This window comes from Globicephala melas, chromosome 1 (assembly GCF_963455315.2).
Source record: "Globicephala melas chromosome 1, mGloMel1.2, whole genome shotgun sequence".
Lineage (NCBI taxonomy): Eukaryota > Metazoa > Chordata > Mammalia > Artiodactyla > Delphinidae > Globicephala > Globicephala melas.
This window is the reverse complement of record NC_083314.1, coordinates 137,489,912-137,507,594: the sequence shown is the minus strand read 5'-3', so window position 1 is coordinate 137,507,594 and position 17,683 is coordinate 137,489,912. Positions and strand designations below refer to the sequence as shown.

The following is a 17,683-nucleotide window of genomic DNA, read 5'->3' as shown; positions in this document are numbered from 1 at the left end:
GATAAGTTACATAATTCTTATTTTCAAAAAGAGGAAGCATACTAGTTTCTTTAGGAGACAAAGCTTTTCCTACCACTGAATTGAAAAAGACATTTCACATGTGGGTTTTATGGAGAGACTTTGAGTGGTAAAATAATAGGATTAACAATAGGTTTACAAAAAGGTAGAGAAGCAGTATAGTTTACGGCTGAAGGCACAAGCTCTGAAGTCAACCCTCACTTGACTTCCAACTAGTTCTGTAACCTGACCGTTCTGCTTCCACTCCATTTCTTTATCTGTAATAATGATCAGGAGCACATTATGAGTTCTTTCTCTGGACCGGGAATGTACGTTCAGTCCCGCAGCAGCTCTATAATTCCCATTTTATAGTTGAAGAACCTGAGGCAAAAAGAAGTTAAATAACTTGGCTTACGTTGAAGCAGCTAGTAAATGCCAGAACCAAGAAGTCTGGCTCCCAAGTTGTAACTGAAAGTTGAAGAAATATTTGTTCAGCTGAGTCACCAGAGAGCTTAAGTGACTTGCCCATGGTCTCAAAGTCAGGACTAGAAGCCAGGTTTTCCACCAGTAGCCCAGTAATGAGAACCTTATTTATTGTGACCCTCTTATGTACCAAGAATTATGCTAGGTGCTTTTCATATAACCTTCCTGCTACCTCTCACAACCCACACAGGCAACAGAGATCCAGAAAGATTACGGAACTCAAGTGTACACTATTGGAAGTGGTCACATGCAAGAGTCTGATACCAATATCTGTGCTCTTTGTGCCACATTTTGGGAAGTGTGGTGCACGGCACCCTGCCAAGCCTCTCAAATTGATGCTTGTGAAATATCCCTTCCAAAGAATTGAACCCACTCATGAATGCTTGTGGATCTTAACTGGAGTTTTTAAACAAAGATGGTAGAGTTGAGTTTTCAACTTTTTTCTGGATTTTCTGGTGCTGTCTCAGAAACATCACGTGGAGATGTTTATTTATTGTTGAAATGTCAGTGACTTGTCAGTTATTATTTTAATGTGTTGATTTATGAAGATGTTCTCATAACTAGTTGCCTTGCACTTCCTGGGACAAAGCATAATTGCCAGAACAAAACAGTAGAGATGCTTACTAAGGCCCTGCGTAGGTTAATGCATATTATGGACTGGAAGTTTCTGTCCCCTCAAAATTCAAATTTGAATCCCTAACCCCACAGTGTGATGGTATTTGGAGATGTGGCCTTTGGGAGGTGATTTCGATTAGATGAGGAAATGAGGGTGGGACCTTTATGGTGAGATTAGTGCCCTGATGCGATGAGACACCAGAGCTTGCTTTTTCTCTGCCATGTGAGGACACGGCAAAAAGGTGGCCATCTGCAAGCCAGGAAGGGAGCCCTCACCAGAGCTCAGCCATGCTGGCACCTTGATCTTAGTGCCTCCAGAACTGTGAGAAAATGAATTTCTATTGTTTAAACACCCAATCTGTGGTATTTTGTTATGGCAGCCCAAGCAGATGAAGACACCTCATTTTATCTTGACAGTCTCCCTGCCTGCGGGAATAAGGCTTTCTATTCCTGTGTTATATATGAGGAAACCCAGGCTCAGAGAGTTTTTAAGAAGTTTGCCCAAGGCTACAGTTAATAAGGGGCAGAAGCAGAATGGAAATCAAGATCTCTCTGGATTATATCCTCTGTTGGTTTTCATTCTTTTTCTACTTTAGTCTAATTTTTTTTTCTTTTTTCTTGAAAAAAAAATTTGGCTTCTTAAATATTCAAAGGTGAATTTTCTGAAAAGAAATGTCATTGGTCACAAATCAGGAGACAGTCTGCCACTGAAACAGAGTAGTGTGACAAGATCTGGCTGCTTTATCAGATACTTCATACCATGCCTTGTGGCACCTCATTGACATCTTAGTCAAATCTGGAGTTTCTAGCTCTGAGAAGTTTCCACTCACTTCTTCTCCTAAGTGGAAACTGAGCTTCATCCCACACTGACATCTTCTTCACTACATAATATTTTCCCTTAATATTCTGGAACAGGATCTAAGATATGGTAGATCAAAAATTGGAATTGTTGACTTGAGTAGCAGCTGCAAGGCCCACAAAATCTTAAAGACAAGTTCATGTCTCCTATTCAACCCGAGGAATTATGTGCCTCTCCTGACTATTTTTAGGAGACACTGTAATCTAGTAAAGAAAGCCCCCAGGTGCCAGAGACCTGAATCTTACCTGTCATCACATGCCTGAGGGAATCCATGTGGTCTTAACCTCTGTGCATGGTTGTTGTACATCCTCAAACAATGTCACTTGGCCTCTCCAGGTGCTCGTTTCATTTGTTTGTTTTATTTCCTTTCTAAAAAATGTTTAAATAAGAATTGCCATTCATGTGGAACTGCTGAGATAGAGCCTTTGAAAGATTCAGTGACCTCCGTGAAGCCCAGGTATAATTGTCAACATTGTAATAATGATTATGTTTGGAAATGTAAATGCATGTGAACTTGGCTTCATTCACCCCTCTCTAAAGAAGAGGTGCCAACCTATGTGCCCCAGGCCTGGAGACCAGCTCAGGATTCTGGCAAGTTGAGGTGAAAAAGAATTACTTCCTCCCTGTGATTCATATTTTTCAATCTGAACTTCAACACAGTTTTTTCTTTGAACTTCATAGATCCTAGCTTGATCTTCAGGGTGCCTGCCACTCCTTCCTGTAAGAAAGCTGAGCAGAGCTTGCCAGCAACTCAATGATTCCAGCAGGCCAGATGTTTTGTCTTCTCATAGACCACACATCTGGTCGTTGGATAAAGGATTTCACTTCTTATCTGGATGGGCAGACTTTGGTAGACTCAGTTGGAGTCGTCTCCTTCAGATGAAGGAAAGGCTAAGAAGACTCCAGAAGACCCAGGCTGCAGACCTAGGGAAGAGTCCTACGTGCCCAGGGAGACAGGGTTTCCCAATGTCTTAGGCCCATGAATGGATGACTTCAGCCAGGGGTAGAGCGCTATACCTTCCTTTGGCAGTACCAACAGATCAGAAGGACTTAGAATTGTGGATTTTACTTACAGCTATTGCAAACTTCTATATATTTGAATTCTGGGGAAAGTTTATCAGCTGGAGGGAGAGGGATAGTGGATGGAATTATCTGATGGGGGTATTAATGGAAGAGATTGGTCAAGTACAAGGTCCATTGCTATTCCAAATTTTGAAGCCTGCTGACAGTTCCTGCTTCCACCTCTTGTTCATTTATCCATTCATATTCTCATCCTCAGAGTCTCTCTCTCCCTCTCTTCCTCTGCCCGTTCCTACCCTCCCTTCCTTTAGACAACTAAAGTCTTCCTGCTCCTGTTCCCTTTCCAAATTAGGATCTCACAAAGGGTAGTTATAGCCATCCATCTGCATTAAAGAATAGAATGACTAATAATATCTTAAAGAATTGTCCCTCTCCAGAAATGGTGTTCTCCTTTTAGTAGTTTTCAAAACTATTCTTCCATTAGACAGTGTGACAAGTATCACGTCACAGTTGTCTTTGTATCTGCAGCTTAATAAAATGGAATCAAATCACAGAGATGCCATTTTCATGGTAGAAGTTCAGCTATTGAGTAAGTGGGAGGGGATGCAAGGAAGGAAGTCTTCCTCCCTCCTTAGAGTTATCCAGGCGGTCTTGGCATCTGTGGCCTTTCCACCTGACCACTCCCCCATCCCTAGAATGTCACCCATTGCTCCTCTGGCCATCAGTGTGATCAAAGTGATCAAAGTGATCCTCTCAAATTCTGAATATCCTGGAAAGCAAATAATTATCATTAGAAGTTGGGAGCATCCCATAACAATCCTCTAGGCTCCCAGGCCCTGGGAAATTAACACACTGGAAAAAAATCACTTTATGAACTATCAACATGCTTACACTTCCTAAGTACAGACAATAGAGAGGTTCTAAGAAATGCAAAGGACACATAAAGCAAGAAAGCGGTTTCAAGATGCCGTGAGAGAAAACTCAATCCAATGGCAAAGAGGCAGAAATACAAAATGGCTTTCCACTTTCTGCTTCCTTCAGCCCCTCTGCAGATGTCATTAGCTTCCTGTAATGTCTTATCTTAAAAGAAAGCTTTTTTCCCCCCAAGACTATTTATATAAAATAAGCTTTAATTCTAACTGTGCTATTGATATTTATCTTGACACCCACCCTTGCCCCCCCCCAAGAAAGCAGTAGAGGAAGCCTCTGAAGCAAAAATCAGCAGAAGGAGACAGTGACAAGAGATCAAAATGAATTCAGCCATCATTTTAATGGTAGTACCAGGGTAAAGAAAATAAGCCATTGGAATCAGCCAATTAATCAAAACCTTTTTTCCTCCCACGGTGTGAGGGTTGCCGCCTCTGTAAACCATTGACTCCATGCGTTCCCACCATCAACTTTCCCTGTCACGTTCCAGACAGACTCCTGTGTCTCGCAGACCAATGCATCTAAGTGGCCAGTGGAGAGCGGTGATTACTCACCCTTTCTGTAATGTGTGCCCACAGGATAAACTATCCGCGCTGACCGCAGTGGTCTACCCTCAAGGTCAGTCCTTGCAAACATCCTCACTGCTTAGCTGAAGCCTCTCCTTCTGTTCTTTTTCATGACATTTCCTTCATTTAGAGCCAGTTTCTATTCATCACCTATTATGTGCTTCAAAGCCTGTTATTTTTTTATGCTATACAATACGTCTCCATATTGTTTTGTTTTGTGAGAGTTAACTTTCTGTGTTTTTTAGTCCTGTTTGGCTTCCTGTCACCGTAAATACCAGTTTTACATTTTGCAAAGTAAAGTTGATTACCATGATCTTGCTTTCTGGAGGTTTGGAAAGACTGATATATAATAGATGTTCAGAAATATGAAACCATGCCATTTCTTGGCACATTCAGTCTTAATTTGCTGGGTTTCTTTCCTTTTTCTGGAATACAACTACTAATTCATGTTCATTGGGAAAAAATAAGAAAATTCAGTTAAGCTGAAAGAAAAATATGAAAACACTGATATTACTGCCCTAAAACAACCACTATATTAGATTCTGGCTTCTATCTTTGTAATCTTTTTGTACATACTTTTAAATTATTTTATACTTTTCTAAATTACAAAACTGTGTTCATACAATGCATATTGTTTTATAGCCTTTTTTCCCCCACCCAAAAATACATAGTAAACATCTTTATTTATCATATTTGTAGGCTGTACAATTTTCTGCCCCATAGTAGAGCAGCGGTCCCCAACCTTTTTGGCACCAAGGACCGCTTTCGTGGAAGAAAATTTTTCCACAGATGGGGGTGGGTGGGGAATGGTTCAGGCCGTAATTCCAGCGATGGAGAGCCACAGATGACGCTTCGATCCCTTGCCCGCCGCTCACCTCCTGTTCTGCGGCCCGGTTCCTGACAGGCTGCGGACCAGTAGTGGTCCGAGGCCCCGGGGGTTGGGGACCCCTGCCATGTACCGTGACTTATATCCCCAGTCCTCTAGTTTTGAATACTCATGTTTTCTCCGTTGTTTTAAAGAATGCTGCAACTAACGTCTCTGTATCTGAATTTTTGCCCATACCCTAAATTATTTACACAAACTAAATGATGGAGGTATAGTTATTTGGTCAAAAAGTTTGCCTAACTTTTAGGATTTTGATACATATTAGCACTTTATACTCCCACCAATAGTGTGTGAAAATTCAGGGCTCACATTCCTCGTGTATAAGGCATCTTTTGCTGTGAATTTTAGTTTCATTTGGCTTTCATTCCCAGGTCTCGTAAAATCCTATTTATTTCACATATGGTCCTGATACTATCAGTTCTTTTTAGTAACCTTTTGCCCTTTGCTGCTTAAGCATGTGTTTCATGAGATATGAGATTCTGGTTTCTAATTAAATGGATTCAGGTTTCTGATTGGATTTTCTGTATCCTGTCGCATATGTGAGTGCCTCACAGAAAATCAACAGAAAACCTGAAATGGTAGTTAATAGTTTAAAGAAGGGTTAAATTAAGAATGTGATGCTGGTCCTAACATTCTTTATACTTACTGCCATACCTGGTTAACAGTATATTCTTATCTTTTTGAGAATTGCTCCCACTCAAAAAAAAAAAAAAACCAACAACAAATTCAGGTTCTGATTAATTATACATCTCCTTGTTCCAATCCAATTGGCAGAATGGCACCATGGATATAAAAGTCAAAAATTAGCGCAAAATTAGTATTCTTTTTTAGGAAATTATTGCAGTTTGTAAGAGATATGACATTGGACTCTCCTGTTCCTTACAGGGTGATCCTGGAACAGGGCCTGTTACTTTCCATCCTTTGTCATTCATAGAATCCTTGCATCAACCAGTGGATGTTAACAGTCCCCACTGTGCAGATGAGGACAGTGAGGCATGGAGAGGTCATTATAACTTTGCTTGACACAAAGTCCATGCTCTTTTTGTTCCATCAGACCATGTTCTTTATATTCCAGTAAATATGTATCTGTTGCTCGGAAAAAGGAAAAAGTGTAGATTCCAGTATAGCACTTTAGCTGCGCTTCTACGGGGTAGTGTGGTTTATAGAACATATCAGCAGCACATGTTTAGCCTCACTGCTTGGTTGAGTATGGGACATAGAAATAAAAAGAAGAAATGTACCCTCTTTGGTTTGGAAAGTTTCTAATTCCTTTGCCTGGAGAAGGCTTCATACCATACTCCCAGTAGTGTTTTGTTTTATTTATTTGTATTTAATCATAATCTGTCCATTTACTTTTTATACAGATATATATTAAAAAGCACTTTAATTAAGAACTTTAATTAAATGACACTTTTTATAGTATTGTTATTAACACAGAGATTTAGGCTAACAAATATTTTTTTCCAAATATCTCCTTCCACTTGCAGTTTTTACTCAGGAACTTAAGATTTGGGCTTTTATAAAAGAAAACAGTGGCCAAACATCTACTGAGTATTTTAGAAACTTAGAAGGGTTTCAGAACTGTATTTCTAAAATAAAGTTTACCTACCTTTTTTTTTTTTTTTTTTTTTTTTTGCGGTACGCGGGCCTCTCACTGTTGTGGCCTCTCCCGTTGCGGAGCACAGGCTCCGGACGCGCAGGCTCAGCGGCCATGACTCACGGGCCCAGCCGCTCCGCGGCACGTGGGATCCTCCCGGACCGGGGCACGAACCCGCGTCCCCTGCATCGGCAGGCAGACTCTCAACCACTGCGCCACCAGGGAAGCCCTGAGTTTACTTACCTCTTTGACTTCATTTTGTTCAAGACAACATTTTATACTGGTGCAAATCTGAAAAAATATGTTAGATTATTTAGTAGAAATGAATGCCTGTAAGTACTTGATTCCTCATTCTAATGATCATTTATGCTTTTCCTTTTTATAATAAACGTCCTTGTTGGAATAAATCAGAAATGAATAGATAGGACTTTTTTTTTCCTCCCTTTACTCTAGGATGTCATGAATAGATTATCCATGCTGTATAACTTTAATATTCAACACAGTAAATTAGGGTATGGAACCAAATAAGAGATGAGGGAAGACAAGACCTTTAGTTAAATCAGGAATTGTCTGTAATTGGGAAAAAGTTCTGAAAAATGACTACACACACACACAGTCATATACACATACATACCACATGCCACTGGACAAAGTTTGATTCAGAGTCATGGAATGTTTAGAGGTCTTACTGAAGTATATGAAAGACTTTTGGTTCCATCATTGAGGCAAATGATCAAGAAGCATGCAAAAGAAGAAATACCATTATTACAGTTGCTTATTGGAGGTGTTTGATACACTGCAATGAACCATAAAGTACCACATGTGTAGAAACTTGGATGGCATGGCTCTCATCACATGCATATCAAAGAAATTTGAACATTTAAAAATTTAGTACCATGTTAAAAGTTATACATAAGGAAATTTCCTATACTCTTATCATCATAATTTTACAAATTAAGAAACAGGGTAGGAGGGTTTAAGTGACTTACCAGAGCCCATGGCTAGAAAGGTATGGAGCCAGAATCCAAGGCCTAGCCTAGGATTTCAAAGCTGAGGATTGTTCAACTTGGTCATACATGGGAGTGGACTCCTCTGGGGCTGAGTGTGATTGCCATTATTTAAAAAAACTAGTACCAGTAATAGACAACTAGAATTTTTAAAACTTATTTTATGGAAGTATAGTTGATTTACAATGTTGTGTTAATTTCTGCTGTGCAGCAAAGTGATTCAGTTATACATATATATATTCCTTTTCGTATTCTTTTCCATTATGGTTTATCACAGGATATTGAGTATAGTTCCCTGTGCTATACAGTAGGACCTTGTTGTTTATCCATCCTATACTAGTTTGCATCTGCTAATCCCAAACTCCCAATCCATCCCTCCCCCACTCCCCCTCCCCCTTGGCAACCACAAATCTGTTCTCTGTGTCTGTGAGTCTGTTTTTGTAGACAACTAGAATTTGAATGTACATTAAAATGTCCCTGTGTTAGTCAAGGTCCCCACAGAAGTTACCTTCAAATTAGGATAGTTTTAGACAGTTTAGTAGAGGGACTATTTACACACTGGGGACCAGCCCTGGAGAAATCACAAGGGAGGATATAATATACTGGGGTTTGTAACAGCTGGACCTTAAGAGGTGAAGGGAGAGCACAGTTACTGGAACCCCTGAACCCCAGAACAGAGGGCTGTGTGGAGGCGACCGAGTCAGCTGGCTTGCCAATGACCCTGGAAGTGAAGAGCTGGGTTATTGACCCCATCTTCCTCCCGCTCTCTGACTTACTGTCAGGCTCCCCATTGGCTGGAGTCAAAGTCATAGGGCAAGAAAGCTCATTGATATAGTCTGTACCAGTGAGCCTGGCTCAGCCCAGAGAAGGGTGGGAGGGGGTCTTTAGGAGCGAATGCAGCTGTCCTCCGTAGTCATCCAGACTGGGCTGTGCAGGTCTGTCTGCGACCAGAGGCCAAGCTGTGAATGGTTTGTTACAGATTGGCAGTGAGATAAGGGACTTGCATCAGAATATAAATCAATTACAACATTTTGTTCGTAGCAAGATGTTCTCAGTGAGAGAATCAGGGTGTTTGTTTACTTTCTGGAGCAAACTCCTTATGTCATTATGGACGGGCCCTCTGAGTAACACTGATCAGATCTGTCAGCTCTGCAGATGACAGGCTAGGGTGCTCAAAAGGGACCCGCTTATCCCTGCTTTCCTTTTTCTGCCTTCCCTTCTGCCAAAGACAAGAGAACTGTGCCTCTTCTGAGCTGGGCACTGTGCTACGGTACTTGAGATGCCATTTGATTCTTGCAAGGTAGGTTATTCACCTCACCATTACAGATAGGAAACTGAGGCTCAGAAAGTTTAAATAACAGATCCATCATCTAACAAGTAGCAGAGCTGGCGATCAAATCCAGAGCTGACTCCAAAACCTGTGTTTTTTGTATAGGCTGCCCTAGGGCCATGCTTAAAATTATCTGACATTAATACCCAGGAAACAATGCAGGGTTCTAGGGGGGATTGCCTTGTTTGGAGACCTATGGCTGTGTTCTCTGCTTTTGGTAACAACAACCAAGCCATGGTTTCTGGGAATAGACACACCCCAACTGCCAAAAAGTCAGACAGCACCATTTATGGGTCCCATGTTACTTTGCTTTACAAGGCCTTTCCCAGCCTAGCCAGCCAGATCAGAAGGTGAAGTCAGTTTGTTTCTAAGTGGCTCTTGTCTGTTTCTATCTCTTTTTAAATCTGGGAGGTCAGGAAGAAGATGGGGAGAAAGAATTCATGACAGGGATGCATTTCCTTAGAAATGTTATTAATTGGCTGGGCAAAACAAGAGAAGGAAATAAAATAGCTGCTCCTTACTAAGTAAAGGCATCTTCTTCCCTTATCTCATTAAAAATTAAAAACACTCTTGGCTTAAGCAGGGCAAATTAGTAATTAAGTGCTATATAATCAACTTGTGTAAACATAATATCGAAGGGGAGGCCAAATTAATCACTCTGCTGGCTTGTTTTTGCCCCCATCAATGCACCTTTTACCTGGGTCCTTCCTGTGATGTCAGGATGCATTTCCTGCTCTCCTCTGCAGCTGGAGATAGGGTGGGCTGTGATAGCTGGGCTGACAGATGACAGTGGGCTACATCTGGAAAAGGCATGTGTCTTGGCCTTGATTCAACTAGGTGATGAGGCTCCCTATTTAATCTTTTGAGCCAAGGCTCATCAGCAAGAGGCTGCCACGTGACAGGGACAGTCCTCGATGGTAGCAGGACAAAGAAGATTTAAACACATCTTGGGGCCCGTGGAGTTCCAGTCTGGTGGGGAGGAGGTAGACACAGACAGATACAGTTATGAAAAAATCAACACTAAATGTAATGACAAAGACACAGCGCCTTGGCTTGGGCTCAAATCATGGCTCTGCCACTTACCTTAAGTGAATTACTTAATTTCTCTGTGCCTCAGAGCTCTCATTAGTAAAACATAACAGTAATATCTGCATCATTGGTATATTATCTCACAACTCGTGTTGTAAGAGGTCAACACGTTCGTACATGTAGAGTAGAATACTGTCTATTTAATGTTGGCTCTTATTTGTTTAACTACAGTTGCTATACAGTGGATAATGGAGCACCAAGGAAGGAGTGGCTTCCATTGTCTTAGGGCTAGAAATAGAAAGGCGCTTCTGAGAAGGCAACATTTGAACCAGGCCATATAGGATTAGTTGGTGATAGAGCTGGAACTCTGTGTGGAGAGGCATGTGAACCAGGCTGGCTCTTAATCTTCGCAGTAGAATACCTTCTCTGAAAGCAGAGGAAGGAGCATGTGCCTCAGTCCTGCACAAATCTCTCTCCGTTTCAACTCAACACAATAAATATTAGTAATAACTGCTGGAGCTCAGTCGTGTTATGGCAACTGCCTGCCAAGTCTTGGGGGTGGAAGAGGGTAAATGAGCTGAACCTGTTGTGGACGGAATAAGAGGAAATCAAATGAGGCCAAAGAAAGTAGCCCACTAAGTCACCTTGCTACGCTCAAGGTGATGGCATCTCCTTGGCTTGCTAGCTATGTGAACCAGCCTGGCTGGGCAAGGTACTTAGTTTCTCTGATCCTCAGTTCCGTATTAACCGACCCCACTGAGTTACTGCAAATATTCTATGCATGAAAGCACAGTTAGCATAATGCCTGGCATGCAGAAAAGTACTATTATTAATATTTCCTGTATTCATTTGATCCTTACCCCAAAACCAGTAAAGTAGGTGGTAGCATTGTCCCACTTTATAAAGCAGGAATTTGAGGCATCAAGACTGATAAGCTAAAAAAAAAAACTGATAAGCTGACCTGAGGTCACATGGATGGCTAGTGGGGGGAGGAGGGCTGCAATTTAGCTGGTCTGGCTCTAGGCCCACTCTCTGCATATCGCCTGCTGCCCAGTGTCTCAGAGGGCACCTAGAGCTGGCTTTACATATTATATGCTAGAAATAGGGCAGAGGTCACTTGATTATGTCCAGGCCCCTCAGTTGCTAATGAGGAAGAAATCCTTTCTCCTGTTTAAAGGAATGATAGGGTTGAGCCTACGACAGTGGTCACCCTCTAACAGGTGGGGCAGGTGGGGCAGGCCAGAGTGACTCACCAGGAATGATCAGCCCTTGGACGCAGTGGCGATGCAGCTGCCTGCACCGAACTTGGCAGTTTTGCTTAGGGAAGAAAACAATTTGTTTATTTTTTTATCATTCATATTCCTCTTCCATAAAGGATTTGAGGAAGCTTATAATACATGACTAAGCAGAATAAAACTAAGCAAAATAAAACTCACAAGTTAGAAACTATGTAGGAAGATAATATACCAACTACTTAGACTAGGGGGTCCTCAAGTATATATATGCCTGCAGGCCATACCAGGTAGGCCATGGAAACAAGCAGAGAACAAGATGATTTCATTCTGTACCAGATTGGAGAATGTATACTCTGCCTAAGGACCTTGAAATTCAAATTGTTTTAACCCTGCGTTGGTGAGTGTCAGACCAAGCAGATGTGTGGGACAGGTTTGGCCTATGGGTCTCTGACCCATAAATAAGGGGATTACTTTGAGCTTCCCAGCAGCCAACACAAAACTGGAAATATGTCAAGTCATATAGTGTCCACAGAGTCAAGGAGGTGTACCAGTTTTCCAAAAGAGACCACATTTTCCCTGGTACCAAATTCTAAAATGTCCATTCCTTTAAAAACAAACAAAGAAGTCATTCCATGGAACTTTACAGAAGAAGCAGAAGAATTCATCCTATACTACCTTGCTAAAGGTCCGGAGCAGGACATTGAAACTTGACTTGAGGTCAAGAATTGCCCGGGCTTATAACTTTCTGGAGCTGTCACCTGCCCCAGGGGTAGGACTGAGAATACCCGGCATGGTGGATGGATGGCATGTGCCTTACCACTCTTCCCTGAATATTCCTTCCCTCAGGCAGCTTCACAAACAAAGCTGCGTCACTGACCTAGGAGTGTCTTAGAGGACCTCAGTACTAAAGCTTTTTACCCGCCTGGCATCAGGGAAGTGCTAAAATGAAGCACCCATCCATCGAGAAGGGCAACAGATGTCGAAGCCTATCAAATGTCAGTAAACAGCAAGCCTTCAGAGGCCACTGAACTTGGCATCCTCTTAGCAAAAAGACACTGTTGCCTTCAAGAGGTAAAGCCATGGACTTTTATAAACTACATTAAGTGATGTATTTTTTTTCTTAATCTCTACTTTTTTTAAGGGCAAATTTAATGTTCCCAGAGTGTTCTAGGCTTTCAGTCCTGGAAATGTAGGTCTTCAAAATATCCTCCCAGTAATTATGAGAAGTTTCATGTTCAGCTTATCTAGTACCCTCCCTTTTACTGTTAGCAGTATGATTCATATTATAAGCAATAAATAGGACCATAGTTAAGAGCACAGACTCAGATGTCACATAAATCTGGGCTCCGATCCTGAGTTCAGCTGCTAAAGCTGTACATTAGGTCAGTCCCTTTACCTCTCTAAGCTGGTTTTCTCACTGTAAAAATGAGACTGTTAAGAGTGCCTGCCTCATAAGATTGTTGTGAAGATTAAATGAGATAATATGTAGAGAGTATTGAGCACAGTTACTGGTGTGAATAAACTTTCAGTGAGTTATACAAAATTAGAGTAATATTTATGATACCTATCATTATTAGCTGACTGTAAATCACACGTTGTTCTAGCGCTTTATGTATATTATTGAGATGGCTGGGCCACTCATTTGCCTGTTTGCTCTCAGATAGCTTATTCACACCTGCCCTGCCGTGTATTACATTTCTCAGGCTCTCTGGAAACTGGCCACTGAGTAGATTTGGCCAATGGGAGATGCTGATGGAAGATGGACGTGCAGGAAGCAAGCGGGGAGAAGTCAGGTCATTTCTCTCTTTCACTGCAGCAGCAACTTCATCTCCTGTGTGATTCCAGCTCCCAGCCTTTCCCTTCAGGTCCCAGGGCTGACCACTCAGCCATTCTTTGGTTTCAGCTCCAGCCTGACATGGCCAGCCCCCGGCTCTGGCCACACCACTACCTCCCATCATCCCTTGATCCCTAAGAGGAGCAGCAGCTTTTTGCCGTCCCCGATCTCTGAGTTCCTTCAATATCATCTGTTTGGCTTCTTGGTTTCTTGTGTCATCAATGAAACCGATTTCTTGTGCTCAGTTCCTTTTGTTGAATGACGTAGAGTGGTTTCGCTTCTCCCGACTGGACTCTGATTGATACCGTCACTTTTAAGCATTAAGAGAAGTCAGTCCTTATGGCAAATCCACTTCCCCTCCTCTCTCCCTGTCGGAATGAGCTAGGCCAACAGGAGAAAGGGTGGCCACTTATCATGGAAAGCAGTTCACTTTGACTAAGTGACACCCAAAAGACAAGAAATTGACGTTAGCAACTTTAGTGAATACCCAGCTCTGAATAAGCCCACTCTTGAGTCAGGCATTGAGGCCAGTGGCCACAGGTAGCTCAGCACCTGTCTCAGGAGACACAACTTGATTACAAGTCCGAGCCAGGCACAGTTCCAGTAGTGTCTAGTCAAAAGGAATAGAAACTCCTCTTTCTTGAACCAGAACTCTGGACCTTTCTAAGTGAATCACTCTATTACATGTGTGATTATTCTCATCACCCAAATGAGGAAATAGAGACTCAGAGAGGGCAAGCGATTTGCCCAAAGTCACATAGCTATTAAGTAATGGCATTAGGAGTTTAAGTCTGTATGTCTCAGAGCTTATGTTTATTGAGACATATCTTTTACTCAGGGTTTTCCAAGCTTTCTTCCTATCTCAAAGCAAATTATAAGAAAGCTACATGCATAAGTCATATTGCTCTGGCCTTCTTGTAGATGTTTCCTTGCAGAATCAATATTTAGCCTTTCTCACCTAACTCTCACAATAGGTTTATGTGCAAAGTCTCTTTTTTTCAGTTTTACAAATGAGAAAACAGACTCAGAAATTAAAAGAACTTACCCAAGGTCACACTGGGTGTTAATATTCAAGCTGGAATTTGAATACAGGTTTTTGTGTCTCCAAGCACATGCTGTTTCTATGGGTGACCTCAAAGTTGTGGATAGTGTAATAGAGGACCAGATGTTTTACAATTTTAAAAAAGAAAAAGAGGAAAAGCAAGGCCAGGTTCCCCACCTTCAAGGAGCTGACAGGCTAGAAAAATAAAAATGAAGTAACCTGAAACCGGAGAGTGCCATTACATAATCTGCTCCCTGGTAACAGCTACAAGCAGGAAAGAGAAGTGTGGCTTTGTATAAGAAGTAGGGCTTGAAGTGGAAATGTTAACTTAGGATGAGCAGAGAAGCAGCAGGAAGTGGGCTTTTCAGGTAGAGGTGCTAGTGAAAGCAAAGGAGTAACACAGACAGAAAGACATCAACTCAACTCCTAGGAAAGCATCCCAGTTCGGGAGTAGCAGAAGAGAAAGCTCGATATATAAGGACCACAGTTGATAGGGAATGGGGGTTGTCAACTATGAACAAATCATTAGGAGTTTGATCAGGAGTCTTGGGAGCATCCTTTGCCCAACATCCCCTGACTCTATCATTTTTTATAAAAAATGTTTCAGGCTAATAGTCTCATTTACTTAAAGTCAACAACATTAAGTGCTTCTTAGATAGTAATACTGCTTCCTGCTTAAGCAAAAAGCCTGTAAGTTAATTCAGCCTGAGAGTAACGACAAAGATTTATTATTTATCTCCCAGCAGTTTTGAAGCCTCCCTGAAATATAAGGCCACACTCTTTAAATGCCCCTAGAAAGTTATCCTATTTCACTAGAGTGCATTTGTGTATAGAGTATAACATATCAGGTTTGAAAATTTCAGGATGAAGAAGGCACCTTCTGAGACAAGGCCACTGAGATATGGGAAGCAAGCAACCCACCTCACCCCACCTCAAAATCTGCCCCCTTGCCCCTCCCCCCGTCCTCAGCTGACACCTTGGCCGAAGGAGCCTGTGTGTTGCAGTTGATCAGACTGAAATTCCTACCAAGTTGGCCATGTCAGTTTCACCTGTCAGCATCTCTGATGAGGAGGGATCCTGACAAACCAGACTGGTTTAGATAATTGGATTATAGCAGTTGTCTTCATCTTAGTAAACTGACTAACTACTATAGACAGACGTTTACAGAGGAGAAATTTATAGACAATCCTAAAGTGGAGATTCGAGGAAGTGCTTAGACGACTGGGAAGCAGCAGGCTTTAGTGAGTCCAACATATTGTGATGTGGTGGGGAGCTGTGACCCCTCTCTTCAAGGCGCTCCTAAAAGGATAGCAAAGGGTATTCATGTAGTTTCACCAGTCATCGCGTATGTGACTTTGCGGATTAACTCACTTAGTCCTCACAACAATCCCATGAGGTCCTGATATTCCTTGTGCTTTGCAGATAAGGAGATGTTTGCAGATAAGGAGATGTTTGCAGATAAGGAGGCCAAATTACAGAGAGGTTCAGTACTTTCCCAAGGTCACACCCTAGTAAGATATGCTCGGTTAATGTTCTGACCCTGTAGTCTGTTCACTGGGAGAATATTGGAACCCATCTGTAAAGTTGCCTTGGGACACTTCCTCATGGTCAGGCCTCCCTCTACACTTCCCCCACCTCCACCTGTGCTTATCTCTAGCACTGCCCTTAGATGTTTCCATGTCTGCTTACCCTACTTGGGTGTGAGCTTCCAGGGAAGGATCCCAGAATTCCTCACCCTTAATCAGTAGCAGGTGCTGTGTAAACGTGTGTTGTACCGAAGTGGAGGTGAAATTGACAGGGAATTTGTCGTCTCCCTGGAGCTGGCCGAGCAGACCGGTTACCCAGGGCGCCAGCCACTAAAGCAAGCGTGCTGCTGTGATGGATGTGGACGGAAAGCCCATAGCAGGTAAAATCCGACCCAAGACCACCTAGTTCTTAGCTCTGTCTCTGAAAACAGCTTTCCCTGTTCACACTGGCACTCACTCCAGACGGTCCCCGTGCTTCTCAGTTACTCTCTCTTTTTCAAAGATGAGCTCCCCATCCTCAGTGTCGGTTCCGTTACTGAACAACTCGATATATAACCTGAGACACGAGATCTACCTCTCTGGGCCTCAGATTCCTCATCTTTGCACTGAAAGAATTAGGTTCTGGTCTTCAAACAGTTTAAAGTAGCGGATCATTTGGGAGCACACTGTACAAAACAGATAGACGCTGAGCCGTGTCTTCCTGCTCACCGTGTCACGCCCTCCCTTTCCCCATGGCAAGGTGTGACCCCTTAGAGGGTCTCAACTGAACATAAGAAGCACTGGACTCGATCGCTTCAGAGGCAGTAACCCAGAATATATTAAGGTAATGAACACGAATACGTAATAGTATTGTACAATAACAAAATAGCTTCAAAATGGAAGATCCAAGCCACTGAGGAAGGCGGGTTCGAGGGCTCCTGGCTGGACCCCTGCGCCTGCTCGTCTGTCAGATGCCGTGTGCTCCTGGAGGACTTGTCGGCTTGGCCTGATCGGGTACAGTGGGTTGGGGAAGCTAAAGGCTCTGGGCCCCATCCTCCTTGGCTGGGAACAGACCGCGTGTCGTGGAATTGTATCCAGCCACTCTTGGAGATTGATTTTCCATCTGAGGATCTGACCTCTTGCTTCACCAGCAGAGGGGGTCAGACCATCCTGGGAGGGAGGTCAGTGAGCTAGCCCCCTGAAAGGCCTTCCCTTTCTTTCTTTTTTAACTGTCTGTTTCAAAGGGAATTTCCGATTACTCTGGGGGCTTAACACCACCGGTTTGAATCTCTCTTGGCATTGAGAGCTTTGAGATAGCCATATCCCCCCCCATCAGTGCTTTGTGCTAGGAGATTACTAAAGATTTAATTCCATTTATGTCATTGGATTTATTTCAAAAAAAATCCAAAAACCTTTTGGAGTCAGGGATGAATGCCCCATTTCCTTTATTTGTTGTCAGTCTTCACAGATTCCTTATGTGAATGCCTCAAGGGTAAAAATCTTGCTTTAGTTATTTCCGTATCTCCAGCGCCTAACACAAAGACTGACGTTGACTGCTTGATAAATATTTGTACATCATTCAACAACTATACCCCCAGGTACAGTGATGTGTGAAATAACCATTGTACTAATTTTCATCACATTTACAGTCGAGTGTAAGAGACAGTTAAATACAAATAAGTATATAGTGTATGTTGGGTTAAGGGCTGTAAAGAACAAAGAACAGTTTCAGTGGAAGAACAAATTTGAAT

General features: G+C 42.4%; 1 protein-coding gene across 8 annotated transcripts in view; it reads left to right on the top strand.

The window, feature by feature from the left end:
- Nucleotides 1-17,683, top strand: part of FGGY (FGGY carbohydrate kinase domain containing) — a 413,910-nt gene that overhangs the window by 335,608 nt on the left and 60,619 nt on the right. The gene's annotated exons all lie outside the window — the stretch shown is intronic.